General features: G+C 39.3%; 1 long non-coding RNA gene across 2 annotated transcripts in view; it reads right to left on the bottom strand.

The window, feature by feature from the left end:
- The window catches only part of LOC129395238 (uncharacterized), a 129,090-nt gene that overhangs the window by 36,477 nt on the left and 69,500 nt on the right, over positions 1-23,113 (bottom strand). Inside the window, exon 4 of one of the 2 annotated variants that reach the window (XR_010111216.1) lies at positions 2,915-3,104. The exons of the other annotated variant lie outside the window; for it this stretch is intronic. This is a non-coding gene — a long non-coding RNA (uncharacterized LOC129395238). The remainder of the gene's footprint in view (positions 1-2,914; positions 3,105-23,113) is intronic. 2 annotated transcript variants of the gene reach the window in all.

Below are 23,113 nucleotides of genomic sequence, written 5' to 3'. Positions count from 1 at the left end.
TCACCGCCGCCCTATGAGCTGCAAAGCTCCTTTTGTCTTTCAAACAAAGGAACCCTATGTATTATAAACAAGCCATTATGGTTGGGCAGCTGGTGGATTGTTGGAAAAGAAGAGATTTAACAATGATGGAATTTTAACAGCTTGAATTCAACAGAGTTCCAGGCCCTTTAAATTAGTTTATTTAAATCAGGCCTCTCCTTTGATGATTCAAGTTCCTTTGGTGTATTAATATTAGACTCCTCAATCTCCAACTACAAGCTACCATGAGGTGTGATTATTTAGTGGAAAAATAGGGGCTAAATTTGCCTGGACTGAACTGCAAACTCCCTATGAAAGAGCCAAACCTCAATTAACCAGAAACCCAAAGAAGTGGAGTCCTCAACTAACTGCATCTACTTTTTGCAAAGAAAGTGCCTGATGATAAACAAAGCCAAAAAAAAAAAAATCACAGGAATTTAGTATAGTGTGTATGTATGGGGAGGAGCTCGGTAATATGTATAGCTGTATGACTTTGGGCAACTTCTTTTATACTCTCAGTTCCTCAATTTCCTCACCTATATAACATTTGTTAGCAGAATTAAATAAGATAATTGATATAGGGTGTTTCACACAGTACCTGGAACCTAGTAACAGTAAGTCTTAGTATATATTTATGCTCTTTTAGTCTATAAGGTCTCCCAAAACCATCTTCCAAGGGATGTTTTTGTGTGAATCTTTAACCCTCAACTTCTCCATCCCCATTTCCAAGAGTAGACAATGATCTCTGTTAGTCTGAACAATGTTTTTGATGCCTAGCAAGGGCTTTCCTTACCACCAAAGATTCTATGACATTACTTTCTGAAGGAGGAAAGAGAGCAGAAACATTTCTAAATATTTGAGAAGGTAAAGGCAAATCAATATTCAGATTCCTTTTCCCTTCATATTTTTAATCTCACTGACCCGTATTCTCCCCAAATCAACTGATCTTTAGCCTGTGTGTAATATGGACCACATATTTCATGCCACCTTACTATACTTCCATACACCAACACAGTCTCTATGACAGTGTGCTTGCCTTAGGCTCATTGCAGAAACTGACTATGTGAAGGCTGGGCATGGTGGCTCACGCCTGTAATCCCAACACTTTGGGAGGCCCAGGCAGGTGAATGACTTGAGGTCAGGAGTTCGAGACCAGCCTGGCCAACATGGTAAAACCCTGTCTGTACCAAAAATACAAAAAAAAAAATTAGCTAGGCGTTGGGGTGTATGCCTATAATCGCAGCTACTCAGGAGGCTGAGGCAGGAAAATCACTTGAACCCAGGACGCAGAGGTTGCAGTGAGCAGAGATCGCACAACCGCACTCCAGCCTGAGCGACAGAGTGAGTCTTCATCTAGGAAAAAAAAAAAGAAAGAAAAGAAAAGAAACTGACTAGGTCTGTGAAGTTCTCAATATACAGCATCATACCCAATTAGGCAATTAATTGGGCAGCACTTCATAATGATAAAACCTGAGGCAAAATTCTTCAAAAGGCAACTTGTTTTCTAGTTTCAAACACCCACTGGACACTTTTTTTTCCTAGTGTTTTACCTCTTCGTTTTTTCAGGTGGCCGAGGCCCAGAACTTTCTCTCACATCCATTCACACTGAGGTATAGATGACCAATGACAGTTAAAATTGGATTTAAAATAATAGATGGGAGTTTTCAGGTGAGTTTGCAACATGGCTAAAAGTGTTGCAGGAGATGTAAGATATCATACCATGTAAAATTCCTCCCAACAAAGAGGAAGCAGCCTTACAAGCCCCATTCTTCCAGTGGGAAAACAGACATAGAGTTACACAAGTTGCTCAGAATTTCTCAGTGAGTCATTCCTACCAATAAGCTCTAGAACAAAACTAAATCAGTATGTAGATGATGGCACCTGTTTACCTGATCTTGTATAAGAATTACTAAAATATCTAGCCCAGTGGTCCTCAAAGGCAATTTCAAATGATAAGTTATATAAGTGATATGTTAAGTCATTTAGAGCCATGAAAATCATAGTTCAGATTTCCTTAGAAGTTTTCAAACAGAGAAAATATCCCTGGCAAGATGTACCAGATAGTTACATTTTGATTTGAAAGTCTGGAATACAAAGTGTCTTAGCCTGTTTGTGCTGCTATTACAAAATATCATAGACTGGATAATTTATTAAAAAAAAATAGAAATGTATTCCTCACAGTTCTGGAGTTTGGGAAGTCCAATATCAAGGCACCACAGGGTTGGTGTCTGATCAGGGATCCCGTCTCTCCTTTCTTGATGGCTCTTTGTTGCTACATCCTTGAGAGGGGATGAATGATGTGTCCTCACATGGAAGAAGGGATAGAAAGGCAAAAAAGGACCCAAGCTAGTTCCCTTCATCTCCTTTATAAGCCACTAATGCATTCATGAGGGCAGAGCCCTCTAACTTAATCATTTCCCCAAAGATTCCACTTCTTAATAGCACCACAATGGGGATTTTATTTCAAAACATAAATTTTGAGGGACACTCAGACTATAGCAGAAGAAAAACAAGAAATAGTCTGAAGTTGAGACTCCACCTTGTGAGGGAAGTACTAGGCTTGTATGCCTTTCTTTCTTTTTTTTTTCCTTTTTCCTTCCTTTTTCCCTTATAGCAATGAGAAAAAGGGCAAGAAGACAACAAAACAGAAGACTATTTCACAGTTGGCTCCAGACCAACTCTGACCTGAACTCAGGTCTCTGCAAAGTAATCGTTTGCCCACATACTTTCATTCTTTACAAGTTCCCCCAAATTCACTTAATTCAGTTAAAAATCTCCAGCTGAGTTTCCATCAGTACTCTCTGTGGAAAGAAGATACCAAATGAAAGTGAAACTGTGCATGTCTGGCCCCATGAAGAGTGAAATATTTTGATAACATATTGGACATTTCAAATACCTTCCATTTTCTGCTGAGGCAGCTGACTTGCTGGGAACATGTTCTTTGAGAAGCAAAAAGTTAAGCGCTCTATTCCAAATCCTCAGTGGGGCAATGAGCTTGACAGAACATCAACTAGAGGAAGCCAATTAGCGTAGCTTTTACCATGACAACCAGTGCATCTTCCTAAGATATCAGTGGGGTTCACACACTGAAGGGGGAGAAGAGAGAAGCGTCGGAATGTGCTGACTTTGAAAGACCCCTTTTTGAAATGAGCCAATATTATCCATTTCCTCACAAAGTCTAGAAATGGTGAATCATTCCTGTCAATAGCATGACATTCATTTAACTCATGCATGCATAGTTTCCGGATGGTAGGAAACATCAGCAAGAGCAGGAATTTGAGGAAAGTACTCTAATTATGTGCAGTTTATAAATCAGCTGGGGTAGGTATATCAGGACACAACAGACCCAAACGCATCTCTGCAAATATCGCTCAGCTGAGGAGATGCAGAGACTACTGAAATTTTAATCCATTAATTAAAAGATATTATCTTCATTCATTCTTCATGAATTACTACCTCAGTTGCTTTGCTATATAAATTTTCCCAACTCAAATGCTCTTTTCCCCACTACCCCCCGACACCAATCCCAAACAACTCAAGCTCCTATCCTTCCATGAAACCTTTTTTCCAAAGACATTCCGGGTCCCACTGATGAATCTTTTCTCAGAACTTCTATTAGACAGTCTATCCCACATAGTTGAATCTTGGAGTCTATTCTATTTTACAATATTACTTAGTGTATTTATGTCATTATTTCCCAATGTGAACATAATTTCTTGAAGGACTATACCCCCAAAGTACTACTAATATTGAGTTAGGGTAGATACCTAATAACAAATCTACTTGGTGCTTGATTACTTACTATAGAGTTCATAACCTTCATCTAATTTAAGGCTGACTACATGACCTTGAACTTGGTGCCTCCATTATTGCACCAGGAAATAAGACTGCCCTTCTATGTTCTCCTTGGAAAATGAAGGAAGGGGGACACCAGTGGGCAGAAATCTGCTTTCACTGTGGATTTCCTCTCTGCATATTGCTAGGATGATGAAGAAGAAAAGCATGAGTCATCATTTGCAGTCCAGTCCCAGAAGGTATTTATAGCTGATTCTAGAAATAGTGTTTTCACAACTGTATGCCTTAATTCTATCCTTCCTTTTAGATTCATCTTAGATGTCACTTCCTCCATGATTCTGGCTTTGTTTTTTTCATCCAAAAGGACTCCTATTCTCTTCTGAACTACTAAAGCATTTTATCATTCCTTCTTTTGTGACATATCACCTTCTGCCATATTCTGCTGTATTTATTCATGTCCTTGTTTTCTCTCCCCTAGTAGATATACAGTGACATAATAGGTACAAAATACTAGTAATAGCCAACACCTATTGAGTATGTACTGAGTACTTTATGTACATTATTTGATTTAATCCTCAAAACAATTCTTTTGAGGTGAATACTATTTACACATCTCAAGTTTACAAATTGGAACCTGAGGCTTTAAAAGATTAAGTAATCTACCAAGGATCATGCAACTAAGTAATAAGTGCCATAGGTAAAATTTGATTTGAGAGCCAATAGTCTTAAACATTATGCTATACTGACTCTTAATAAATGGTGAATGAAGAAAGGAATGGAATGCATTAAATTGCAGAAACTGTCTTACCTGATACAGCCTTTCCAGACGTCTATACTTCTTTAGACTATAACCAATCAACAGCCTGGTGCTAGCCGTTTGTAAAGAATAATAAAACTCAATGGCAAAAACCAGAGATCAAATTATACACTTTCAACAGTAACTGCTGTTCACCCAAGAAAAGATCATGGGTTTATGTTTTCACTCTATCCTTGACCTGCAAACTACCGAAAGTTCATATCTGAAAATTCTGCATAACTGCCCAGCAGGAATACACTGGCATTTTGGAACTACCCTCACTCTTCAGGCTAGGGGATCAAGCTTGAGTAATGTGAGTTCCACCAAGCTCAGCTAAAATTGAATTATGAATTATTTTTCATGAAAATACTGTAATAGAATCCACCAACAATGTTTAATCCTAGAGTCAGCAGAAGATGGGCTCCACCTGAATATGCACCACATTCAGTCTCTCAAATAGCATAATTTTCATGGGCTCAATCGAAAGTGGTTAGTGATGTCAGTCGAAAAATACAAAATTTTAGTTAGGAGGAGTAAGTTCAAGAGGTCTATTGTACACCACAGTAACTATGAAAATTGCTAAGAATAGATTTTAAGTGTTCTCACTACAAAAAACTAAGTATAGAAGATAATGCATTTGTTAATTAGTTTCAATTAGCCATTCCACAAAAATGTATACATATTTTGAAACATCATGTTGTACACCATAAATATGTAGAATTTTCACTTGTCAATTTAAAAAATAAATAAAAAGTGGTTAATGACCAAGATTAGGCCTACATATGTGTAGTTTGGTATGAGTAAAGTTGATTAAAGTCCTTTAAAAAAAAAAACAAAAACTATACGTTAGCCTTTATCTGAAGTTCTCTATATTGATAGGCACACAGCTGACCATGCAGAATATCCCTCTCCATGGCCAACGTGAATAGGAAAGAATGCACACACAACAGAAAATTACTGGAACAAAATATTAATGGTGCCAAAGTTGAGAAAACCTGATACAGAGGCATTCTTCACTTTATGAAAACTCAACAGAGCAAAATTCTGAGAGACAAATGCCAATAAATAACAGGTGGTTATTCCCACATCAAAAAGCTTTCACCAAAGAGTCCTTTCAAATACCAAAAACTCTATACATTTATGGGTGGTTTATAGATTAATTATAGCTTCTTTCACTTAATAGACTTGTTTATTAAAATTTGTATACATTATATGCATATTGACATAATATATATACATATAATATCAGTGAAAATTTTAGAAATGCAATTCTAGTTAATATATATAAAGCAAACTATGGATAGAAATCTTCTTGTCAATGATTTCATAATAGAAATAACCACCGTCTCATTTTTATGTTTTGTGAATTTAGGTCTTCTCAAAGAAGTCACTTGTAATTGACAGAGAGATGGGCAAGATAAAAATTTAAAACTAACGTGTAATAAACCATTGCCAGTCAAAGATGAAGCCCATCTGAAGTGAAAACCCAAGTTATAAAACAGAGGGTTTGAATCAACATGTACTTCTCAGGAACTGATCAACTTATAGAATGTGGTGTATCTATAGAGCCAACTTTAATTATCTGATATTGTCTTATTTACCCTATGATTCGTCATTACCTGGATGTTTCAGCCAACACAGTCAATGGGATTGTATGTGAAACCTGTGATTTCTACATCAACTGGTCAATCAATGAAGAGAAAAATCAGCCAAATTATCTTTTTGCATTGTCTGGTTCCTTGACCTCACCTCAGCTTTCTCCAAACAAATCAACACACAACGGTTATTTGACTGGACTTTTTAATGCTTTATCCACTTGTTTTGATTTTGAACAAACATAGACTCCTCATTCCTGAAACTTCTACTGCCAGAACCACAGCTTTGCTTCCTTCTTCTTCAAGATGAATTGTATGTTCTCTGTACCTACTATATGCTCAGCACTGTATATAAAAGAAAGTTTAAGTCTAGCGGCAAAGAAAAAGCTTATGTATATAAAGCAATTAAAAGATAATTTGTGATAGTGTATACTCGAGTTTTAAATTGGGTAGTACAGACTGTGTTATATGAGTTCAGATTATAAACCAACTTACTGAGTTAGAGTTCTCAAGGAGGTTTTTACGAGCTGGATGCGTTGGAATAAAACTAACATGAGTTAACATTACAACCCCACTATTTCTTAGCTACCTGAATTTGAGCAAGTTACTTAACCTTTCTGAAATCCAGTGTCTACATCTGTTTTAAAATAAAGATAACAATAATATCTTCCCCTTTGGGTTTTTATGAGGATTAATCAAGATAATGAAAGTTAAAGAACTTAGCACAGTGCCTGTCACATTTTATAGGATAGCCACAAGTCCCTGTGCGTGCTAGTTAAGTGTTATCCATATGTTCTCCTCCATTAGATAAATTTTACTCTTTCTTTATTCTCCTTGGATATTTCTTCTTGTTAGTGGTTGGAAATCATTTAAGCAGTATCTGAGAGCTATTTTTGGATCTTCAACTGTTGATAGATTCCTTATGCACGAGATTGTAAAAGAAAAAATTTTCTCAAAAGAGAGATCTTCAGGTAACTTCTATTTAGCATGTATACAGATTTTGTAGCAATTCTTTAAGTAAACATTAAATGTAATCTATTGTTTTATTATCACTTTTTTTGTGTTTATTCAGAGCAGAAGAAGGGTAGATGGAGAAAGGGGAAAGAGAAGAGAAGGTGGAGGGGCAAGAAAAGGAAAAGAAGGAATTGGAGAAAGATGAAGATTTACATACACATAAAAAAATAGGGCAAGTAATCCAGGCAAAGGGTACAACATAAAAAAAAGACACAAAGGAAAGAATGAATAGGTTGAGCATGGACCAGTCTGATTTGATGACAAGAAATATGTTGGGTGCAGTGAGGCATCTTTTGATGCACACAGAGAATACCAATAGCTAATTGTTACCAAGTAACAACTTCCCTCTTAGGAAGTCAAAACTTTGAAATACCACATGGAAGCTCCCCTATAATTTCAATTGTTTCCCTTTCTTGGCAGCTCCTTTGAACAAGGCAAATGCCCACTGGTTTTGGAAAGTGCATTCAAGACCTGACAGGCTTACCACTAGTCCTGGTCAGTAAACTAATTGCCCCAAGTACTTCTCCTTAGACCTGAGGTCACTGGCTTTCCACTGCTCTAAAGTGAGGCAGGAAAACAGAGTCTGGAGGCAGGGAACATAAGGCCAATTCACACTTCAGCTATGACAGGAAATACCCTCTCCATAGGGCGTAGGCCAAGTAAATGAGTTTGTAACTTTACTTCATCCTCTCCATTTACATAGGGTGTACCCCCCAAGTAACCAATGGAATTCTCTAGAGGGTATTTAAACTCCCTAAAATTCTGTAATGGGGCCCTTGAGCCCCTGTGCTTGGGCCTGCTCCCACACTGTGGAGTGTACTTTCATTTTCAATCAATTCCTTCATTCTTTCCTTGCTTTGCTTGTACATTTTGTCCAATTGTTTGTTCAAAATGCCAAGAACCTGGACACCTTCCACCATTAACATATTTCGGTGACCCAGCCAGGAGGAAGAGGTAAGCCCAAAGTTTGGGATTCATTTTTCTCCCTTTCCTTTCTGTTCCATACAGGGGCTTTCTCTCTCTCTTTTCCTTTCCAACTTGGGACTTTTGGTGGGCAGCACCTAAACATGGAGACAACTGCAGGTTTCTGGCCGTGGCCAGTGAAACTAAGGGGTTTCCATATGGAGAAGCCTGACTGCCACCACCCGGTTTGCTTAAGGGACCTGGGGCTTTTTCTTTCTTTTTTTTCTTTCATTATTATTATTATTATTATTTTGGGACAGAATCTTGCTCTGTCACGCAGGCTGGAGTGCAATGGTGCATTCTCAGCTCACTGCAACCTCCGCCTCCTGGGTTCAAGTGATTCCCCTGTCTCAGCCTCCAGAGTCCTTTCATTCTATTTCAGTCTTTCAGTAGCTGTTTATAATTGCCCTGCCCCGAAGGGGGAAGGACTTTTTTTTTTTTTTAATCTCTTCCTCACGTGGTCCCTGGTCCCTATGTGTGGCACAGCTCGAAGCAAATTTGCACGTGTTTCAGGGGACTTAAACCTTCTTTTCCTATGGTGAATTCTTCCCTTATTATACTCAACTGGCTAAGGAACAAAAAGGCACACCCAGCATCCAGTTCTCATTACAGTTCATGGGTATTCTTATCAAGTTCATAGTATGCTCTGGAGGGAAAAACCTGTATGTGGTGCTGGTGCCCACCTAATGTCAGAGACATCTGACACTCTAAAATTAGACCCCACAGGAGGATGCTCCAGGTGTTCTGCAAACCTCAACCTGCCCAAAAGGGATGCTCCTGGCAGAGGTTCTGAGGTCTAGTACTAAGCCCCCCTTAGAATTTTCTCTCATAGCTGCAATGCTGTTTGGCCCCAACATTGTTTGAAATCTGGAATTTACTGTTGAATGGGAAAGTGAAATGGCATTGCCTGTATCCAGGCTTTTGTGCTGTGGTTCTAAGCAGGAGGCCTGGTTAGTGTGTTAACACCCTCCTTTTGTACAGTTTGGCCCCACTGCTCTTTGGAGTCTGGGGAGGTTTTGCCTTTGTATATCAAACCCCCATGGAGAACGCATTATCCAAAATTTTGGTTCACAGGCTTCATTGGATTATCTATTGGGGCAAAGTAAAACTGGCAAGCTTATATTGCTATCTCATGGCTAAGGTTCCAAGCTACTGGATCTTCATTTACTTGTGTGTATACAGGTCTAGATGTATTTATTTGTATGTACACTTATTGTTATAGGTTGTGTCTACTATAGTTGGCTTACAAGTAAAAGAGCCTCATAAATTAAGTAAATAAGTCTCAGCAATTTTCAAGTTCACATGACTTAAAGTATAACTTTACTAAACAAGCTAGCTTTAAAATTATTGGTGGAATAAAAGTGGAAATGCCTTCAGAATTGTCAGCATACATTTTGTCTGAATTGTATGTTTGTCTTTGCTAAATATCTTAAAATGTCAGTGTTAATTCAAGCTGGGAGCTGCTTGGGGTGAGCCTGCCTCTCATTCTATTCAAAGTCTCACTGAGATAAATGCATGTCGGATTGCATCCTTTGGAAAGCCTAATCAGAAACTTAAAAGAATGCAACCATTCCTCTCACACCAACATGTGACCTGGAAGCCCCAGCCTCCCTCCCTGCTTCAAGTTGTCCTGCCTTTCCAGACCAAATCAATGTTCATTTTATATATGTTTATTGATGTCTCATGTCTCCCTTGTTAAAAGTAAAAAATTAAGTACAGTGAATAGGATAATTGTTTTAGGTAAACTTTTTGTGTAATTTAAAATCTTAAAGTTATTTTTGATGCTCGTTTAATATCTGGGTGATTTTCAATTAAGAAAGGGTTGTAATATGGGGAAGTATGTTTCTAAAACTGTAGAGTTTTTATCTATAAATGGCCATATCTAATAGTTCAGGATTTCTTGCTTTTTAGGGTTTCACTAAAGTTTTAGGTTACTACAGATAAAATTCTAGTTAACACATAATTCTGTATAAAATATGCCAGAAAGGGTTATGTTATTAGTGGAAAAAAGACTAATTTTGTCTAATTCAGAAGTTATCTAAAAGTTAGATCAAATTACAGATTTGAAAAGGTTATTTATTAAACAATGTCATAAGGAATCATTAAATAGGTGAGAAAGATATGGAAAAGTCTAAATAATAAAATATTCTTTAAAACCTGGTAGAGAATTGGAGACATTTGGCTAATTAACATTTTCACAGTTGGTCATGTGCAGTGGCTCACACCTGTAATCCCAGCACTTTGGGAGGCCAAGGCAGGCAGATCATTTGAGGTCAGGCGTTCGAGAACAGCCTGACCAACATGGTGAAAACCCCTCTATACAAAAAATAAAAATAAATAAAAATAAAAAAACAGCCACGCGTGGTGGTACATGCCTATAGTCCCAGATACTCGGGAGGCTGAGGCAGGAGCATCACTTGAACCCAGGAGGCAGAGGTTGCAGAGAGCCAAGATCACACCACTGCACTACAGCCTGGGAAACAGAGCAAGACTCCATCTCAAAAAAAAAAAAAAGAATGTCATAGTTAAAGCTCTTAGTCTTGATTAAAGTAAAACAAGAAGTATTGTAAATAAATGCATCAGCAGTTTGGACATTCTTTAATATAGTTAAGCATAAAGCTGGATTTAGTGTGGAGCCAAATTTCACCTACATACTTACATTGCTTCACACTATGTTTATCATTTTGCGTGGATAGTGCTGGAGTACTTATTGGTCATATGCCTAAAGTGAATTTCTTGATTGCACAGAATGTATAATAATATTGGTGAATTTAGGATATCAAATTGTATATCAGGAATAAAATATTCATTGTGTGGGTGATATGGTTTGGCTCTGTGTCCCCACCCAAATCTCATCTTGAATTTTACTCCCATAATCCCCATGTGTTTTGAGAGGGATCCAGTGAGAGATAATTTGAATCATGGGGGCAATTTCCCCCATACTATTCTTGTGATAGTGAATAAGTCTCACAAGATCTAATGGTTTTATCAGGGGTTTTTACTTTTGCATCTTCCTCATTTTCTCTCACTGCCGCCATGTAAGAAGTGACTTTTGCCTCCTGCCATGATTTGCAGGCCTCCCCAGCTATGGGGAACCATAAGTCCAATTAAACTTCTTTTTCTTCACATTATCGGGTATGTCTTTTGTTTGTTTTTGAGATGGAGTCTCGCTCTGTCACCCAGGCTGGAGTGCAGTGGCATGATCTCGGCTCACTGCAACCTCCACCTCCCAGGTTCAAGTGATTCTCCTGCCACAGCCTCCCAAGTAGCTAGGACTACAGGTGTATGCCACCGTGCCTGGGTAATTTTTGTATTTTTTGTAGAGACAGGGTTTAGCCATGTTGGCCAGGCTGGTCTCAAACTCCTGACCTCAAGTGATCCACCTGCCTCGGCCTCCCAGAGTGCTGGGATTACAGGCATGAGCCACGATGCCCAGCCAGGCATGTCTTTATCAGCAGTGTGAAAATGGACTAATACAGTAAATTGGTACCAACAGAGTGGGGCATTGCTGAAAAGATACCCAAAAATGTGGAAGCGACTTTGGAACTGGGTAATAATCAGAGGTTGGAACAGTTTGGAGGGCTCAGAAGAAGACAGAAAAATGTGGGAAACTTTGGAACTTCCTAGAGACTTGCTGAATGGCTTTGACCAAAGCCTGGTAGTGATATGGACCATAAGGTCCAGGCTGAGGTGGTCTCAGATGGAGATAAGGAACTTGTTGGGAACTGGAGCAAAGGTGACTCTTGTTATGTTTTAACAATGAGACTGGTGGCATTTTGCCCCTGCCCTAGAGATTTGTGGAACTTTGAACTTGAGAGAGATGATTTAGGGTATCTGGTGGAAGAAATTTCTAAGCAGCAAAGCATTGAAGAGGTGACTTGGGTGCTGCTAAAATTATTTAGCTTGAAAAGGGAAACAGAGCATCAAAGTTTGGAAATTTTGCAGCCTGATGATACATTAGAACAGAAAAACCCATTTCCTGAGGAGAAATTCAAGCCAGCTGCAGAAATTTGCATAAGTAATGAGGTGCCGAATATTAATCCCCAAGACAATGGGGAAAATGTCTCCAGGGCATGTCAGAGGTCCTCATGGCAGCCCCTCCCATCACAGGCCTGGAGGCCTAGGAGGAAATGGTTTCGTGGGCCAGGCCCAGGGTCACGGTACTGTGTGTAGCCTAGGGACTTGGTGCCCTGCATCCTAGCTGCTCCAGCCATGGCTGCAAGGGGACAATATAGAGCTCGGGCCATGGCTTCAGAGGGTGCAAGCCCCAAGCCTTGACAACTTCCATGTGGTGTTGAGCCTGTGATGCACAGACATCAAGAACTGAGGTTTAGAAACCTCTGCCTAGATTTCAGAAGATGTATGGAAATGCCTGGATGCACAGGCAGAAGTTTTCTGCAAGGGCAGGGCACTCATGGAGAACCTCTACTAGGGTAGTGCAGAAGGGAAATGTGGGGTCGAAGCTTCCACACAGAGTCCCTACTGAGGCACCGCCTAGTGAAGCTGTGAGAAGAGTGCCACCGTCCTCCAAACCTGGGAATATTAGATCTACTGACAGCTTGCACCACGTCCCTGGAAAAGCTGCAGACTCTCAATGCCAGCTGGGGAAACAGCCAGGAGGGAGGCTGTACCCTGCAAAGCCACAGGGGTGGAGCTGCCCAAGACCATGGGAACCCACCTCTTGTTGCCTCAGCATGACCCAGATGTGAGACATGGTGTCTAAGAAGATTATTTTGGAGCTTTAAGATATGACTGCCCTGCTGGATTTTGGACTTGCATGGGGCCAGTAGCCCCTTTGTTTTAGCCAATTTCTGTCCTTTGGAATGGCTATATTTACCCAATGCCTTTACCCCCATTGTATCTTGGAAGTAACTAACTTGCTTTTGATTTTACAGGCTTATAGGTGGAAGGGACTTGTCTCATATAAGACTTTGGACTGTGGACTTTTGAGTTAATGCTGAAATGAGTTAAGATTTTGGGAGACTGTTGGGAAGGCATAACTGGTTTTGAAATGTGAGGACGTGAGATTTGGAGAGGCCAGGGACAGAATGATGGTTTGGCTCTGTGTTCCCACTCAAATCTCATCTTGAATTGTACTTCCATAATTCCTATGTGTTGTGGGAGGGACCAGGTGGGAGATAATTTGAATCATGGGGGCAGTTTCCCCCATACTGTTCTTGGGGTAGTGAATAAATCTCCCAAGATCCGATGGTTTTTGCAGGGGTTTCTGCTTTTGCATCTTCCTCATTTTCTCTTGCTGCCACCATGTAAGAAGTACCTTTAACCTCCTGCCATGATTCTGAGGCCTCCCCAGCCATGTGGAACCACAGTCCAATTAAACCTCTTTTTCTTCCCAATCTCAGGTATGTCTTTATCAGCAGTATGAAAACGGACTAATACAGTGAGTTTTTTTGGGGGGCCCTAGGTAACACTGTAGCCTCCAGGGTAAATTGAGGATAAAAATTTAGGGTTGGTTTCCTTTGTATTTGTTTTTGCTTCTAGTTTTCATTCATTTGCTGTTTATTCTCTTCTGGCTTTGCTTGTGTGTCCATATATATAAAACTATGATTTTTTTTAGTTCCTGTGGAAGGCTTTTATTTGGTTCTGTGAATACTTTGTTTCCTATGCATTTCCAGCAAGTCATCATTTGTTCCATTTATTTGGAATTCCTAAGCTACCTTTATTGAGCCACAAGAATTCACAGAGCACACCAGCTTTCTATCCTTATAAATTAACTTGTTGAATTTTAGGCTTCCTGATACTTTAAGAATGTTGAATATATTCTCATAAATAGAATTTTAGTCATATTTCTCTTTCTCTGCCTAATTTCTCTAAACTTTATAAACTGTTTGTGAATTTTTTTTTTTTTTTGAGACAGAGTCTCGCACTGTCGCCCAGGCTGGAGTACAGTGGCGCAATCTTGGCTCACTGCCAGCTCCGCCTCCTGGGATCAGGCCATTCTCCTGCCTCAGCCTCCTGAGTAGCTGGGACTACAGGCACCCACCACAACGCCAGCAAATTTTTTGTATTTTTAGTAGAGACAGGGTTTCACCGTGTTAGCCAGGCTGGTCTCGATCTCCTGACCTCGTGATCTGCCCGCCTCGGCCTCCCAGAGTGCTGGGATTACAGGTATGAGCCGCTGCGCCCAGACCCGTGAATATTATTCATTCAAGGCAATGTGTTTGTTTGCATACAGTCAAGCAGGGTCACTAGGACCGCTCAGGGAGAGAGAATCTAGAAACCTGGCACACAGGCAAAAAGGTAAGAATTTCTTACCAGTCAGTCTCTGACCTCTTTAACTCTGTGCAAACTGGTTAAATATAAAGTAAAAGTCACTGTTTAACTCCTGTGTAAAGTTTTAAATTAATTAGCTTAATAATAATAAGAGCTTAAATCAAATATTGTGTCAGAAAAGTAGAAAGTGTAATGCCTTTTAGTTCACATGACTTTAGCAATCTCTGGGAAATTAAGATGGTTTTAAAGATTATTGGTAAACTACAATGTCTTCAAAATGTAAATATGTGGTCTAAATTATGTTCAAGTATTAGGTTTGCTACACTGCTTCTTTGGCTTTTGAAAATTGTTTAACTTGCCTGCTTTCCAGCTAGGTAAGTCCTGAGGACATGTGGAGTTGGCCACGCCCCTAGCTATGCTGGAAATAGCCAAACCTTATCAGAACATAACTTACCAGGTTTTACATTAAAGTTAAAATTGCTAAGAGTCACCATTGTAACATGCAATTAAGACTACTAGAAACAGTTTTACATGCAAGGTGTATAAAAGCAGTAGAATGTGGGTTTTTTGGCAAAAGGTTATAAAAGGTTTTTGCTTCTTTAAAATTTCTGAAACATCATTTTGGCAAAATAAATAATTTACGGTAATACTGAATTCCAAAATCACACTTCAGTTTCAAAATTGTCTTTCCTAATGCCTGGCTTTCTGGATGGATCAAAGGGCCCTTGGAAGCATCCAGAAAGGAGGTAAACAGGATTATGTGACATGTTTAGGTACATGGGATTGCCAAAATGATGTTCAATCTTCTTTAGGTTATATTTTTGTGAATATATTAATATATGATCCAAAATTGTATGGGACTTCTAAAATAGTCTGTGCTATCAATTGTAATTATGATTATTATGTTGTTATTGTAAACCACAGAAATAACCAAATTTCCTTGTATAAATCTACTAACCCAAGTAGAACAAAAATTAAATACCAAGAAAATACTTTGTCAGATTTTCATATTAAACTGGCTGATACTAAAATTGTTTAAAATAATTTATAACCAATACTTGGTCCCATATTCTTGGAAAAACAATTAAAGCTTCAGGTACATTGGATCACCTGGTCAGCCATTTAAACATTGTATAAAGGGATTTCATTCCATTGTTATTTTTAATGCATGTTTTCTGGTTGTATAAAAGCTTTCCCATGCAACAGGGCCGATGTTATAACAGTGGATTATTATGCTACAGTGTATTTTCACCAGGTAAAGAAAACTTTTTATGGTTTGAATCTTCTGGAAACATCAGAGAAAGACTGTCCTTGTCATCCAGACCACAATAAAACTCGGGGATTTCGGCTTTAGGTTCATGGTCTCACAACTGAGAAGGGTCCCTCTACACTCTTCAAACTGTACACCCATTGGAACCCTTAAGGTTAAACTAACCAGGGAAATTTCTCCAAAGAAGAAGATGGCATCCTTGATGTGAATATCTTTTCCAAAGTTCACAGATTAAGATTTCTACTACCATGAAACTCTCATCTTTGAAGAATTTTCCTTGCTTATGCCTCTATGAACAATAGAAGTGGAAAAGGGGTCTGTTATGTGCACTAATGGGGTACACTTTTATTTGTGAAGGAGTTTGCAGCCAGCCTTATACATGGATGAACTTATACTTTGATAGATAAAAGATGAAGGCCCAATGTAGGTAAGAAACTTAAACGGTATGTATGTTGCCTCGTAATCGGTCAAGAACAACACATTGGATCACTCCTCTTAGCCCACATCATGGGTTGAAGAGAACAGAGCCAGGAGGCCTTCACTCTTCCAAAAGGGCCTAATTTATTAGGTCCTTTTTCCATGGTTTAAAGTAAAAGAAGCAATGATAAGAAATGCATCCCTCATGATAGGCTCCATAGCAAATTCTACATGAAAGGCTATCATTACACAACAGACTTTAAATTCTCTTTTGAAAGTTTTGCTAAATAATGGAACCAGCTAAACAAGTACCTGTGCAGCTGCTGGCACTTGTGGCCTATGGGGAAATACATTAAATGAAGATTATAGAAATTCAATGGTAGGGTATTGACAAAAAAAAAATTGCTTAGTTAAGCGAGTAGACTCTTCATCTAGCTCATTCTTTAATCTATTTAATTCTAGGTGGTTTGGTTTATGGTGACCCTGCATAAGGAGCATACTCCAAACTTCTGGTATTATCCACCCAATAGTCATAATAATAGTCTCCCTGGTGTGCTATATTCTCTCAAAGGCTTTAAATGCTTGCATGCAGCCATCTCTAGAACGTCAAATGATCTCTCATCAACTGGAATAACAAAAGCTGAAAGAAATGTGCAACCATGAGGACACTGTAACCTATAAATGATGTGCTGAGACTGGAAACCCAAAATGATGGTAACTGAGAGTGGCGCTAAGGCCCCAAGTTTTGGTCACACTCTTGCCTAAGTGAGAACTTGACCAAAAAGGGGGAATTTTTGAAACAAAATTCTGGGAGGCCATTGTTTTGGACTGAGCTCATGCACTAGGCCCCAGCAGACCAAAGCAAACCAAAATGGGGTCGTTTGTGTTAAGACTTTAACGAAACACATAAGATTCTAGAACAGACCAGGTTTTGTTTTTTCTCCTGCAAATCTCTATAACAAACATTTCTGACAGCATAGCTATCCACCCCCTGAAGTTCCCATTAAATCTTTTAACCTAATTATTTACCTCTCGGCTAGAGATCATCAAGCTTCAGATAATCATGCAACAAAGGTTACAGTCAGTTCCAGGTGAAGACACCACCCCTGGTCATCAAGAAGCTATTCTGCCTCCACTAGATAGAGCAGGGTGAGAGTTCCATGATCCTCAATAGGTAGGGACTACACCTCAAGCCAGCAAGAAGCACTTACAGAAAAAAGACCATTGGTCCCTCTGCCTCCCATAAAGATTTATGGGCATCACATCTCTCATCTCAGAGGGAAGATGAGGCAGGAAAATAGGGTCTGGAGACAGGAACATAAGGCCGATTCAAACTTCAGCTATGACAGGAAATATCCTCTCCACAGGGCATAGGCCAAGTAAATGACTTTGTAAATTTACTTCATCCTCTCCACTTACATAGGGCATACCCAAAGTAACCAATGGAATCCTCTAGGGGGTATTTAAGCTCTGAAAAATTCTGTAACGGGGCCCTTGAGCCTCTATGCTCGAGCCCAGTCCCACACTATGGAGTGTACTTTCATTTTCAATAAATCGCTTCATTCTTTCCTTGCTTTGTTTATGCATTTTGTCCAATTCTTTGTTCCAGATGCCAAGAACCTGGATACCCTCCACTGTTAACAAAAGCAGTGCCTGCAATTTCCACCCACGGTAGGCTGGTCCAATTTTTCCTTAGAATGTATTTCAGCAAGATGAAGCCCCTAGCATCCTGGGTAAAAAGCAAGAGGCTAGATTATTTATAATATTCCAGCTAACCCCATATGTCCACCGCCTCCAAACCAGCCAACCTGGCAAAAGCTAAGTGTGTGAGTTGGTTTCCCCATAATACAGTATTTCCTTTGAGTTTCAGATATTTTTTTAAAAATTTTTTACACAATTATTTTCATATTTAGGCTTCCTTTCCATTCAAATTCCAGCCCCCTGCCACCAGTTATTCCCAAGTATAATAAATTACCCCAAAAGGATTTCATCAGATGTATTGCTGAGAGACAGAGCCAGTGAAGGAATGAGATGGGGGGGATTAAATTTTCTAGATAGATTCATTTGAGTTTTTCTCTTGGGGACTCAAGCAGATAATCCCAAATTAATTAAAAATCTTTTCCTCAATTGTGGAAGATGGTGTGGTGATTCCTCAAAGAGCTAGAACCAGAAATAGGATTTAACTCAGCAGTTCCATTACTGGGTATATACCCAAAGGAATATAAATCATTCTGTTACAAAGATACATACACATGTATGTTCATTGCAACACTATTCACAGTAGCAAGGAAATGGAATCAACCCAAATGTCCATCAATGATAGACTGGATAAAGAAAATGTGGTACATATACACCATGGAATATTATGCAGCCATAAAACGGAATGAGATCATGTCCTTTCAAGGGACATGGATGAAGCTGGAAGCCTTTACCCTCAGCAAACTAAAGCAGGAACAAAAAACCAAACACTGCATGTTCTCACTTAAAGTGGGAGCTGAACGATGGGATCACATGGACATGGGGAGGTGAACAACATGCACTGGGGCCTGTTGGGGGGTAGGGTTGGGGGAGGGAGAGTACTAGAAAGGGTGGCTAATGCATGCTGGGCTTAATACCTAGGTGATGGGTTGATAGGTGTAGTAAACCACTATGGCACACATTTACCTATGCAACAAACCTGCATATCCTGCATATGTACCCCAGAACTAATAATAGTAATTTTTTCCTCAACTTAAAATCCTATGTAAACACAAATTCCCAGCACCTTGACTAGCCTGCACAGAGCAGGTGGTAAACAACAGAGCCACCTCCCAACATAGCCGATCAACACCTATCCACCTCCTCTGTCCTGTCTGCTCTCAGTGCTTACTGAGCCACATACATCTCAGAGATGAACAGCTTGACTCTTCTGAGGGTAGCAGCAGCTTCAGACTCAAAGGGCAACAGAGCTGGTACTTGGCAAATATGTCAGGAAATAAAGTCTCTTTACTACCCTTACCTCCTCCCTAACTCATCTGTGCCCCCACCAAATTGCCATCCCACTGTCACCAATGCAGTACTCTCTCATAAGATAAAATGAAAAGTATGGGGGCTTTGGAATCATAACAATATGAGTTTGTTCCACAACTTACCCTGTGACCTCAGTCATGTTGCTTAATGTCTCTGAGCCTCAGTTTAGGAATCTGCAAAATGGAGATAATACTACCTGCTTCATAGCCACCCTTATGCCAACTTTTTTAAAGTTCTTAAAATGCTTAGCAAAGGACTTGGCACAGAATATGCAAACAATAAATGATAGCTATTACTACTACAGTCCAAGATCTATACACACACACACAGAGAGAGAGAGAGAGAGAGAGAGAGAAGGCATACCTTCTCTGGAAAGGGTTTCATCATTCATTCATCTGATGGACATTTATTGAACACCTACTCTATGCCAAGAATTGTACTGGGCATCAGGAGTACATCAATGAATATAATAAAGTACCTGACAGAAGCTCACACTCTAAAATTATAATTATAATCCAATCTTATAATACAGTGACATAGCCAGAATCTGAGGGTACAGAAAGCATGATCCAATCCCATGAAGGTAGGGATGGGACTATGGAAAGAGCCAATCAGGGTTATTTGAAGATCAGAACATCAGGGATTAGTAGAAATGCTGTGGCTCCTTAAGCACACAGGGGTTCTGGGACTTCGTCTACACACATAACTAATTACCAGGAAGTAAAACAAGTCAGTGTTCCACTTGGTAATATAGATCCTGCATTGGTCAGATTTTTTTTTTTTTTTTGAGACGGAATCTCGCTCTGTTGCCCAGGCTGGAGTGCAGTGGCGTGATCTCGGCTCACTGCAAGCTCCGCCTCCTGGGTTCACGCCATTCTCCTGCCTCAGCCTCCTGGGTAGCTGGGACTACAGGCGCCCAGCTAATTTTTTTTCTTTTTTGTATTTTTAGTAGAGAGGGGTTTCACCATGTTAGCCAGGATGGTCTCCGTTTCCTGACCTCGTGATCTGCCTGTCTCGGCCTCCCAAAGTGCTGGGATTACAGGCGTGAGCCACCATGCCCGGCCTGCCCTGGTCAGATTTGATGCTGGGATGGGCAGTCTAAACCCATAGGTTTAATGTTCCTCAATTTGAGTGAGGCTGCATAAAAGCAAGGTCTGATAAAATGTAAATAAACAAATGAGGTTCAATGATATAAGGTCTATAAGTACGTCAAAGTGGTATGTGACCGTAGTTATCAGTCAGTCATCAAACATTATTGAACATCTACTATATATAGGTCAGTATATATAGTATTACACTGGGTACTGAGTAAAAAAGAAGACATATCTCTGCCTTCATGGAGCTCACAGTATAGTGGGGGAGACACATATTAATCTCATGGATAGATAAATAATTACAGACAAGGAAAATTCTATCCAGTGGACCTACCCCACTGCCACCCAGATTCACCCATTCTATATATTATAGCCCATTTCCAGTAAAATCTAAGTGGATAAAGGAAAGAGTGATAATTTACAGGGCTACTCTTCTCAGATAATATATGTACATTTTAGGAGTGGCCATCTGGAGACAGTATTTACCCCAAAGGAATGGCTGTGGTGGCAGCATTCCAGGCACTGTGGCACACTAGTGGAAGCTGTATTGTTCAGACCACCCTTTAGAATGCCTCATAGCATAGCGAGGCCATCTGTTCCAGCCCTAATGTTTCCTAAATGGTTGACAGTGGAGAGATCTCAGCCACGCACATAAAGTGGAAGGCATGAGCATGTTTTCTTGCCCTGTTCCCTTCACAAAAGATAGCTGTTTTCTGGTATGAAAAGAGCAATTTTATTTTGTTGTTCATTCGTCTGTCTGTGGATTCACATATTCAAGAAACAATTAGTAAGTGCTTAAAATATGCCAAGCACTTCCAGGCACTAGGGGGGAAAAGACATGGTTCCTGACCTCAGGTAGCTCACAACCTATCAGGAAGGGAGACCATTAAACACACACAGTTATAACAGTATGATAAATGCTGGAATGGAATAATCACAGAGTGCTGAATATACACAAAAGTAAAACACTTGACTGACTCTGCAGGGAAAGGGGGAGCCTGACAAAGCTTCTCAGAGCAAGAAGAATTTGAAGGATTAGTAAGAGTGCGCTACATAAATGAGAAATGGCATTTCAGGCATAGAGCGCAGCATGGGCAAATGTACGGATATGAGTGACAACACATAATATATGTATGAATGGGAGGATCAGACATCCTGGTGCCCAAGACAATACATTATGCAATACACTCTGCATATGTAAAAAGATGTAGGTAGTTAGAGAGGCCATATGATAAAGTGGAAGCTTGCACAGACTCTGAAGTCAGAATAGACTCCATAAGTCTGAACCAAAACAAAGGAAGATGACTTTGAGATTTGATTTTGCATTTTTGAAATTCTAACCACAAAGCCTCAAATTTCCAATCCATGCACCCTACTTTCTTACCCAACTCTTGGCCATTAGATTCTATTTATTCTATTTATAGTTATCTTAGGACTGGCTTTACCATTTACTAACTATAGGATCCTGACCACATTACTTAAATACTCTGAGCCTCACTTTCCTGTCTACAAAACCAGGATTCATTTAAACATTCAGTAAATATTTACATATTAATTTTAAGGTGCTGAGCCTCACTTTCCCGTCTACAAAACCAGGATTCATTTAAACATTCAGCAAATATTTACATATTAATTTTAATGTGCCAAGTATTGTGCTAGGATTACCCTAGACTTGCTTTCTGTCCTCACAGAGGCTATAATCTACTGGGAGGGACAGATACTAAACAAAAAATTATGAGAATATTGTGTAGGCTTACCAGTTTTATGAGGGTAGTACAACTCTGATAACAAAGCTGATAAAGACATCACACATGCATATCTGCATGTGCACACATACATACACAAAAAGGTATTGACTCATCTCAATTAACCCATCTCGGTTATGAATATAGATTTTAAAATGCTAAATAAACTCAATCAAATCTAACAGCATATTAAAAGATTAAAATACCATGATAACAAGTAGGAGTAATTCTTCAAATGTCACATCCTTTAATTAGCAATCTGCAGCCATAATATATCCCACATCAATAAAGTAACAAAAATATCTATATGACCATCTGCTGTGGTCTGAATGTGTCCCCGCAAATTCATACGCTGAAACTTAATCATCAATGTGATAGTATTAAGAGGTGTGGCCTTTATTCAGTGATTAAGTGATTAGGGCAAAGCCCTCATGAATGGGATTAATGTCTTTATATAAGAGGTTCAAGGGAGCTGTTTTGCCCTTCTGCTATGTGAGGATACAGCATTTGCTCCTTCCATCATGTGACAACACAGTGAGAAGGTGCCATCTGATAAGCAGAGACAAGCCCTTACCAGACACTGAATCTACTAGCACCTTGATCTTAGACTTCCTAGTCTCCAGATCTGTGTAAAATAAAGTTATATTCTTTATAGATTTCCCAGTCTAAGGTATTCTGTCATAGCAGTCTGAATGGATAGAGACATCATCTTAGTAGATATAAAAAGGTTTTCATCAAATTCCACATTGTATTCCTCATAAAATTTTAATAAACTTGAAACAGAAAGATAATCACTTAACATGATATTTTCATTTCAAACAAATAGTCAGCATTACAATTAATAATGCCCAGAGTAGCAGTTATATAATAAGTAGGAAGACTGTTTTAAGAATTGGAGGTAATATATTTACAAGGTTAGTGTATTGAAGAGGGTTAGTAATCAGTAACTGTTTGTAGTATTTGGTACTATTATTATCATAATTATTGTTAAAGCTACAGTACAGGGTGAATTAATGCTGTAGTGTGGCTGAAAATACAGGGATGAAGCCAGATCATGGAGGGCCTTGTGTGCTACACTATAAAGATGAGATTCTATGCTTTATATGAAAGAGGGGGTAAAAGAAGAACAGTCACATGAGCATATCTGTGTTTAACAGATAATT

This window comes from Pan paniscus, chromosome X (assembly GCF_029289425.2).
Source record: "Pan paniscus chromosome X, NHGRI_mPanPan1-v2.0_pri, whole genome shotgun sequence".
Lineage (NCBI taxonomy): Eukaryota > Metazoa > Chordata > Mammalia > Primates > Hominidae > Pan > Pan paniscus.
Note: the sequence above shows the minus strand (reverse complement) of the source record. Positions and strands in the feature narration are given on the sequence as shown.